This window comes from Meleagris gallopavo, chromosome 1, assembly GCF_000146605.3.
Source record: "Meleagris gallopavo isolate NT-WF06-2002-E0010 breed Aviagen turkey brand Nicholas breeding stock chromosome 1, Turkey_5.1, whole genome shotgun sequence".
Lineage (NCBI taxonomy): Eukaryota > Metazoa > Chordata > Aves > Galliformes > Phasianidae > Meleagris > Meleagris gallopavo.
The window spans coordinates 68,023,617-68,031,490 of record NC_015011.2 but is presented as its reverse complement, the minus strand read 5'-3'; the positions used below and the strand labels follow the sequence as shown (position 1 = coordinate 68,031,490).

At 37.5% G+C, this 7,874-nt stretch overlaps 1 long non-coding RNA gene across 12 annotated transcripts in view; it reads right to left on the bottom strand.

The window, feature by feature from the left end:
• LOC104912401 overlaps window positions 1-7,874 on the bottom strand; it is a 135,922-nt gene that overhangs the window by 34,278 nt on the left and 93,770 nt on the right. The gene's annotated exons all lie outside the window — the stretch shown is intronic.

The following is a 7,874-nucleotide window of genomic DNA, read 5'->3' as shown; positions in this document are numbered from 1 at the left end:
TTTCTTTTTTTTTTTTTTACTTGCAAGGTTAATCCGTGTTTTCTTACAAATTCCTGATGTATGCAACAAGATGTGCAGCAAAGAGGAAGAATAAAATATCACGCATACTCAATATAACATACAAATGAAACCTGATAGTGGCCATTTAATGTAGTGAATTAGCAAATGAAAGATGGTTGGTTTGTTCACAACACCCTGGAATTGCAATCCTACGCTCAGAATAGGAATTCAGCAAAGCACAAATCTGAAGTACCAAACCACCACTGGATACCTGTAAGCATCGTGGAGAGTACAGAGGCTTCAAAATAAACGTATTTCCTTGATCCTAATGAGATATTTCTTTTTAAAGTCTACTTTAGGAATATACGTATTTTAAAACAGAAGAGGAAAATTCTCTGGTTTGGGAGCATTAACTAGTCCATTTCAACAGAAAGAAACATGTCGACATGCTAGCAGAACAACACTCAGCTCCTCCTTTTTAGTTCATGGTTTTATTTGTTACTTTTACTAATAATGATAGCAGTGCAATACTAAATGCCAAATAAGCCGTACAACTAACAGATACTGTACACTGAAGCAGTAAAGACAAAATTCACTGTGCAACACCGCAAGATGTTCACTTCAAGGAGAAAAAGCTTACTGTCCTTGTATTTGATTAAACAAATGAATACAGCCCACAAGATGGATCAAAATCTTACTGCTATTTCTTTTCAATCCCCTTGAAGTATAGAGTGGAAGCATTTTTTTTTGGAGGATTTGTCACCAAAAGCAATATGTTTCAATTTACATTATCTCTCAGCTGGCCTTTAGAAATCAGAACACCGCTGTTCCTCTTTTACTTGCATTATTTCCTTCACGTAGCAGAACGTTAGTAAGCAGCAATATAAGTAAGCCCTAAGTAGGCTACTGCACTTTCACAACTTCCACAGGTTCTTCCACCAGTACTGGTCAGACTACAGTCTTGTCTTTTTCCCATATTCAAAGTTCCCTGTGCATGCTATCTGATTCCTGGACTGAAAATATTAGATATTCTTAATTAGAAAATGCTGAGATCTGATACAAGTGTACAAAGAATTAGAAGTACTTTTCTGAGTAGATCTCTTCAGGGAAATATTTTCTTTCAGAAATATGCTGACATAGCCTATAGAACCTAGATTTCAATAATCTAATATATTACATGAAATTTTCAGTCCCATTTATATTTACTGCATTCCCACAGAAGAACTCTCGCTTCAAATAATGAAAAGAAGTTCCTGAACTTAACCCAATTAATAGCACTCAAGTAAAACAATCACAATACTCGTTCCTGTTTCACAAGAACTAAAGCATCAGTTCACTGAGACATACTATTAAAACCTAATCACAATAGGAAGAACATGTCAGTATTATGAATTACAAAGATGCTACTTCTACTATCATGACCAGACTGGAGTTTACTTCCTCTAAAACATTTCACTAATACTTGTAATATTAAGGTAGGATTCTGAATAAAAAGTTGCTTACATTCAAAATGGTCCTTGAACCAAAACCTATTAAAAACAAACCCTACTAAAATGCTCAAGTAGGACCTCCATGATATAGCACCACTGGTCCCATTTTAGGGACATGCTGACATAGACTGCCAGACTGGCTTTTGCTCTAGTCCAGGCTGGTAATTCTTAAGTTCTTAGAACTTTTAACTGAGGAGACTGTGCTGTCAAGTTGTGCTTAATAAAAATGCCTATAAAAACGGCTAGGCTACAATAATTTACAGTCAAATACTGCAACGGAATACAAGCAAGAAGACCATCATTGAAGATGGAGAAGTGCTAGAATTGAAGTACAGTTAATTCAGATCCTGAAGTGCCTCTCCAATTCCCTGTGGAGCACATTCCACAGCAGAAATTGTTAGCCATTGATAACTCCTAGTTCTAGGAGTCATATGTCACTGAAATTTTGCGTGCAAAAGGCTTTGGCAATAGAAATAAAGTGCAGACATCATCAAGAAGGCCTTGTAAAAAGAACTGTGAAACCTGTAATGGCACATGTGCCCTCTTACAGAAATGTGACCCCATACACAGGAACCACACCACCACCAGGAGGGTGTCCTTGTGACTGTTCTGAGTATGGCCAGCAGTACCTTGTGGCTTTGGAGTGACAGCACCAGAGCACCATCCCTTGTGGCATCCCTGGCTTTGCTGGGGGCACCACTAGGCCTTTATTGAGAGCTATGTGAAGCAAACTTACTGCTCCTTTATGCCAAACATGGCAAGTGCCTGTCAGAGGTACTGATGTGAATGGTTCTCCATGCATTGGTCATGAAAACCAAGCCAAAAAGAACACGGCTCCATGGGTTTGCTAAGATTTTGCTCCTGTGCCGAATCAGTAAATGCAGTAGTTGTATCTGATACTGCTTTGATTCCTTTTTTTTTCTTTTTTTTTGGTCGTTAACAAAGAATATGTGTAACTTTTTGAGTGCAACCCCTGTTCTGGAATGTGCTGAACAAATATTTTATAAAAGAGGAAAAGTTTGGCATAGAGTAATTTTGCTGTCAAGTGATTTCTTAGAACTCAGAGCCAAAACAGGTAGCAGCCCTAAGAAAGTGCTGTACTGCTTAAAAGAGCTTAAGAGTCACACTGCACACTTTGCATTGGGGTTTGGGGACAAGGATGGGAGTTGAGTTTTGCCAGTCAAATAAAGATTTCCCACATGTTTGTCAGTGCAATTTCCTTCATCAAAACCCGATAAAGGAGCAGTTAAAGAAATGCATACTTAATGAGGCTGCACGCTAATTATTATAACTTCTATATTACAGAGTTGGGATTAGCCAGTTAATTTTTCAAACTATCTAACTTGGAAAACAGCGTTTGGCAAAGTCCCCTGACATCTGCCACAACTTTATTTAGCCTCCTGCATTCCCTGGAGGTACTGCATATGAGCTGCTCTGCAGTACCGCACTAGAGCAACTGCAGACAGAAGGGAATGTAGACAGACATGCAAAGTGTTTAAAATAGGAAACACAGGCTCTGTGCTGGGGGCTAGCATAACAGGTGTATATATATTGGGAGCTTATATTAATGAGGCTTCTGTTACACATGCACAGGGCTGCCGGCAGCCCTTTCAGAAGTAGCTGGGTATTTTGGTAAAAGTCAGACAGAGTAACCTCGTAGTAACCTCCAGTCTGGCTCACAGCCACTAGGGAGGCTTCTGAAGGACTGTCCCTTGGTGCTGCATTGATTAGATTTCTTCCCATAATACATCCAGTGTTTTTGCTCAGCAAACCTTACTGACAATTGAATCAAGAATAAAGAGTGAGGGGGGAAATAAAAGCTGATCTCCACGTGAAAATGGGCCATACAATTAACAAGGTTCTCAACATCAAATAATTCTGTCTGCTTTCTTCTGGTCAGAAAATCAGTCTGTAAAATAAAAAAGCAAGCACTGAAGGAAGAAAAACAAACTGAAAAAGTTCAGAATTCATGCAATGTCAAAATACAAGAAATCTAAAAGCTCAACTTCTAGTGACATTTAAATATTTCTTTGCCCACATGCATCACTTTTGTATACCAGTTACGCTGTAAAATGTACATTTCCTACAGTCTTTCATGGTGCTGTGGAAATGCTAATATAAACATTTCTTAATTTCTATGTCTTGCAGCATCAACAGTGCACAGAGAAAGCACCTTCGTCAAAACAAAAAGGCCACACACACGCTTAAATAAAATGTGGATGATAAACTGGGACATAGCAAGTCTGCAGTAGAGTTCTTTCTCTTCTAAGAATATTGGTTCATATAGACAGTAGGGCACGATAATTCTTCCCACCCAGAAAACACTCTAATTAAGCTGCTGGATGCAAGAAGTGCACAGTTCTCTGTCCTGACTTACTTCAGTGAAAGCGCTGAGCATGTCTGCTAGGACACGTTTTGAATTCACAATACTTTAATTACCACTGTAAACAGACTTTCATACAAACTTTTCAAGTGAATGAGAATTTGTCAATGCAACGATTCAGCACAAAAGTCTCTCAGACCTGCTGGATTCTTTAATAACATTTTAGTCCAATGCTGCTTTTTACAGCATGCTAATGTGACTCCTAAGAGAGCTCATAGTGTCTGTACAAAAGGTTAGGCTGGTAGAAAATCAGGAACCTGAGATTTTTGTTTGTGGCTTACTAATAATTTTTACTAGAATGATGCCTAATTGCTAAAAAAAAAAACTAAACCCCAAATAGTCATCTGTGGAAAGACAATGGTCATGCTGAGCATTGTAAATAAGCTGCTCATTCATTTAAGACTTTCTATCACCAATGAATCATCTAAGCTGCAAATAACAATTACAACTCTCACCTACTTGGTAATTCATAGAAGAAAAACTACGATCTTTCCAATGTAAACACAATCCAGTACAAAGCATTAAAGTAGGCAGGATGAACAGGACTGTCATGACTTCAACTATCACCAATGCATGATGAATGATAAAGCAAGAAAATGGGCTATTTTATAATATCTAGAGAAAGACAGGAACATAGCAAATGGGATTGCATCAATAGGAAATAAAAATACACAAATAATTTATTTATATATTCTCTAATAGCAAATGCTTTCAGAATGATCCAAAAATGATATGCGTAGAGAGGAAGACTGGTGCAGCACACATCCTAATTTCTGAAGCTTTATAGCCATATCAGGATACCAGACTAGACCTAAATTCCATGTATTGAAGCTACAAACATTTCCACCACTGGGACCTGATGAATAGAAGCAGAAGAAAAGTGCTTCTTGATACATGGAGAAGAATTGTCTAATATCAAGGGGAAACAATGGTAACAACCTACAAATACTGGCATTTGTTTGAAGTTTTCTACCTGAGTTTTTTAAAGTTAATGAAGTTCATAAAGTAATGCCAAGAAGAAAATAATCACATAAAAACTATCCAATTAAAAAGACATCACCTTAGGAAGCCTAACCCAGCTGATGTTGAATTATTAGCAAGCCTTTTTACTTTTTTGTTTAAAAAACTGATCTGAACATCTTTGACCCTTTGACATTAACTATGGAAAAGGAATGAAAGCTGACCATTCACCTGGCACTGGCTTACATTCCTAGCCACTGTTGATCTCTAGAGACCTGCTGAGTGTCCCAGCACCATCCAAGTGAATTGCTTGGAAAACTCTTGCAAAAACTTGCGACCTATATTCAAGAGGAGAAGATTTTAACTTAACATTAAAAAAAAAGAAGATAAACTAATCAATTACAAAAGAAATCCAAGCATGTTTAAGAAAGAGGATCAGATTTTTTCATGGAGCTTTCAGAACTTCAATTGTGTAGCCAATATATTTTGCATAAACAGGACTTAAAATATTCAAATACAGCTTGAGTTTTGAGTGCCATTGCTTTCCCATATTCAACATCTTCTCATAAAAGGCTCAGAAAAAAATCAGACAATTGAATGACACTCCTCTGTGCAAGTCTGTCCTAAACCTCTTAGGCAAACACAACATAGAATTGCATGAGGAATAAAAACATTTATTAATAACATACCCTACTAAGAGGCCTACTAGGACTTTTGTTTTTGCCACAGATATTTAGGTATGAACTAAAAACTCATATAGATTTATTCGACACGCAGAAGTGCAGTTAACTTTAAAAAGCATAAAGAGCATGAGTAAAAATTAGCTATTATTGCAAATTTCTGAAAAAGGCATTTTTGTACAGAGATTGCAGAGACTCCATGGAGTTTTTCATCCTTTCTGTCACCTTAACATTCTGGGAAAAAAACTCAAGGCTGTTCTCTTGCTTTGGACAGAATAATACTCAACAGTCCTTCTCAAATTACTTGAAAGCTAATAGATGTCAGCTGGGAGACTCAAAACTAGAGTTATTTACCTGTTCAGTTACTGGATGCACTCTTGAGTGCTCTGTTAGAGTACATAATTTCTGTTATTTCAGAATGGGCATATTCTAGCCAGCATTTGTCCTCTGAAATTTCCATGTGCACCAGTGTGCCCCATGGATACTAGAAAGGACACTGCAAGACCCTCTCATCTCTAAGTTTCTCTGTCAACATGGAATACAGTTTCTGACATTCTATTAATGAGAAGGAAGTAGTCCATGGAACGTACATGTGGATAACTTACCCCCAAGCACTTTGGGTACTATGCAAACAAAAAGCCTGCCTTTCTTCTTTCAGCGCCTGCCTTCAAGCCATACCGGTGGCTTACACACAGTAATTTGATGTACTAGGGTTCAACTAAAAATAGATGGCAACAAAGTTCTGCCAAAAGAGGTGTCTGCTCTGGCTCATTCCACCAGCAAATGGTGTTTGCAAAAACTATGCGAGGAACCTCACATGGCTGCTTTCCAGATGTCAACATAGCAGACACATCTCAAGGAAGCAGAACATGCTTGCTGTCTATTCAAATTAAACGTGTAATAGGAAGGGACTTAAGGGACCAAGTCCAGTTCCTTGCTGCCATAAACAAGCACAAAACATAAGCCCTTGTTATTGCTACTTAAAAAAAAAAAAATTAAAAAATACCTTTGAGATACTGCCTAAGACATGGATTATCAAAGCAGCAAATGTTTTAAAAAAAGTCTTAGCATAAATGCTCATATTCTGCTTGCTGAGGCACCTGTCCCTAGGAAGGATGTCTTTATATACAAAAATCACAATAGTATGCTATTACAGTTATAAACACATAAGGCTAAGATGTACGGTCATAAACTACCTTGTAGTTCCAAGGTGGTTATTTTGAATTAATGAAAAAACACTTATTAATCCCCCAAGGAAGCTAATTTGAGACACTACATTAAAAATATGGCCTTTTGTAAGAAGAAAGCAAACCTTATAAACTTCTACCTCCTAGCCCCTAACTATACCTTCAGAGAACTGACTAGAAATCCAGATGTCTTATCTCTGTAACCTATGATTTGATTCCAGTTCATTTGCTCTTTTGTCACTAATTTCACCTTAAATAAATTTGCTTTCCATTCAGTTACTTTTTCTGACAAAAATATCTATTTGTAGAAGATATTTTTCAACTGAAACCTAAAATCTCTTTTAGAACTTTCCCCTTTATAGTTGGAGCAACAAGAATGTTTGAAATTGATTAATAATTCATGTGAAATGATTTTGGGCAGAGAATGACTCAGTAGTTCTCAAACATCATGACTAGAATTACATAGGAGACAGGCCCACAAAAGAGAATGGCATTTAAAGCAAAGTTTTAACGGCCCTCAGTCACATGGGTCAAAGAATGAGATTCTACAGAAACCTGGAGGCCCTTCCCACACTTGGACATGAAAGATAGTCAAAAATTCAGACTCCTTTTTCACCTGTACAATCAGAACTGCCACCATCTTGCAACCTATGATGGTATAGGAGTCACAAACTAGGGTGCCTTGCCCACAAGTCTGAAGAAGTGCTTGATCCAAACTCTGTGCATTCATTGTCCCTGCTATTGATATTGACAGCAGTGGGTTCAACACATCTTTCTTCAAAGTCTAGCATAACCACCTTTTGATCTTCAATGCAGTATTTCAGCAAGTACACCAGAACTGCAATATACATTGAATAAAACATGCAAAAAAAGGAACAATTAGTGAGTACAGAAAGGAAATATAGTTGACCAAACTGAAAGCAGTATCAGTGTAAAATCTGATTCAAATGTCACCAGATTTACATTCTGCTCAACACAGACAATGAATGAAGATCTAAACAGTGGCAGATGAAGATCAAATACAGTGAGTTTGTGAAATGGAAGCTGACTGAGATGCATGTGAATGAAAACACTGATTACTCTTGCTACCGTGACATGACTTCTGTTGTACGTGTACATAGTTAACTCTTCTTAAGAAACTCCCTGTAGTGATTGTGCAAAGCATACTACAGTC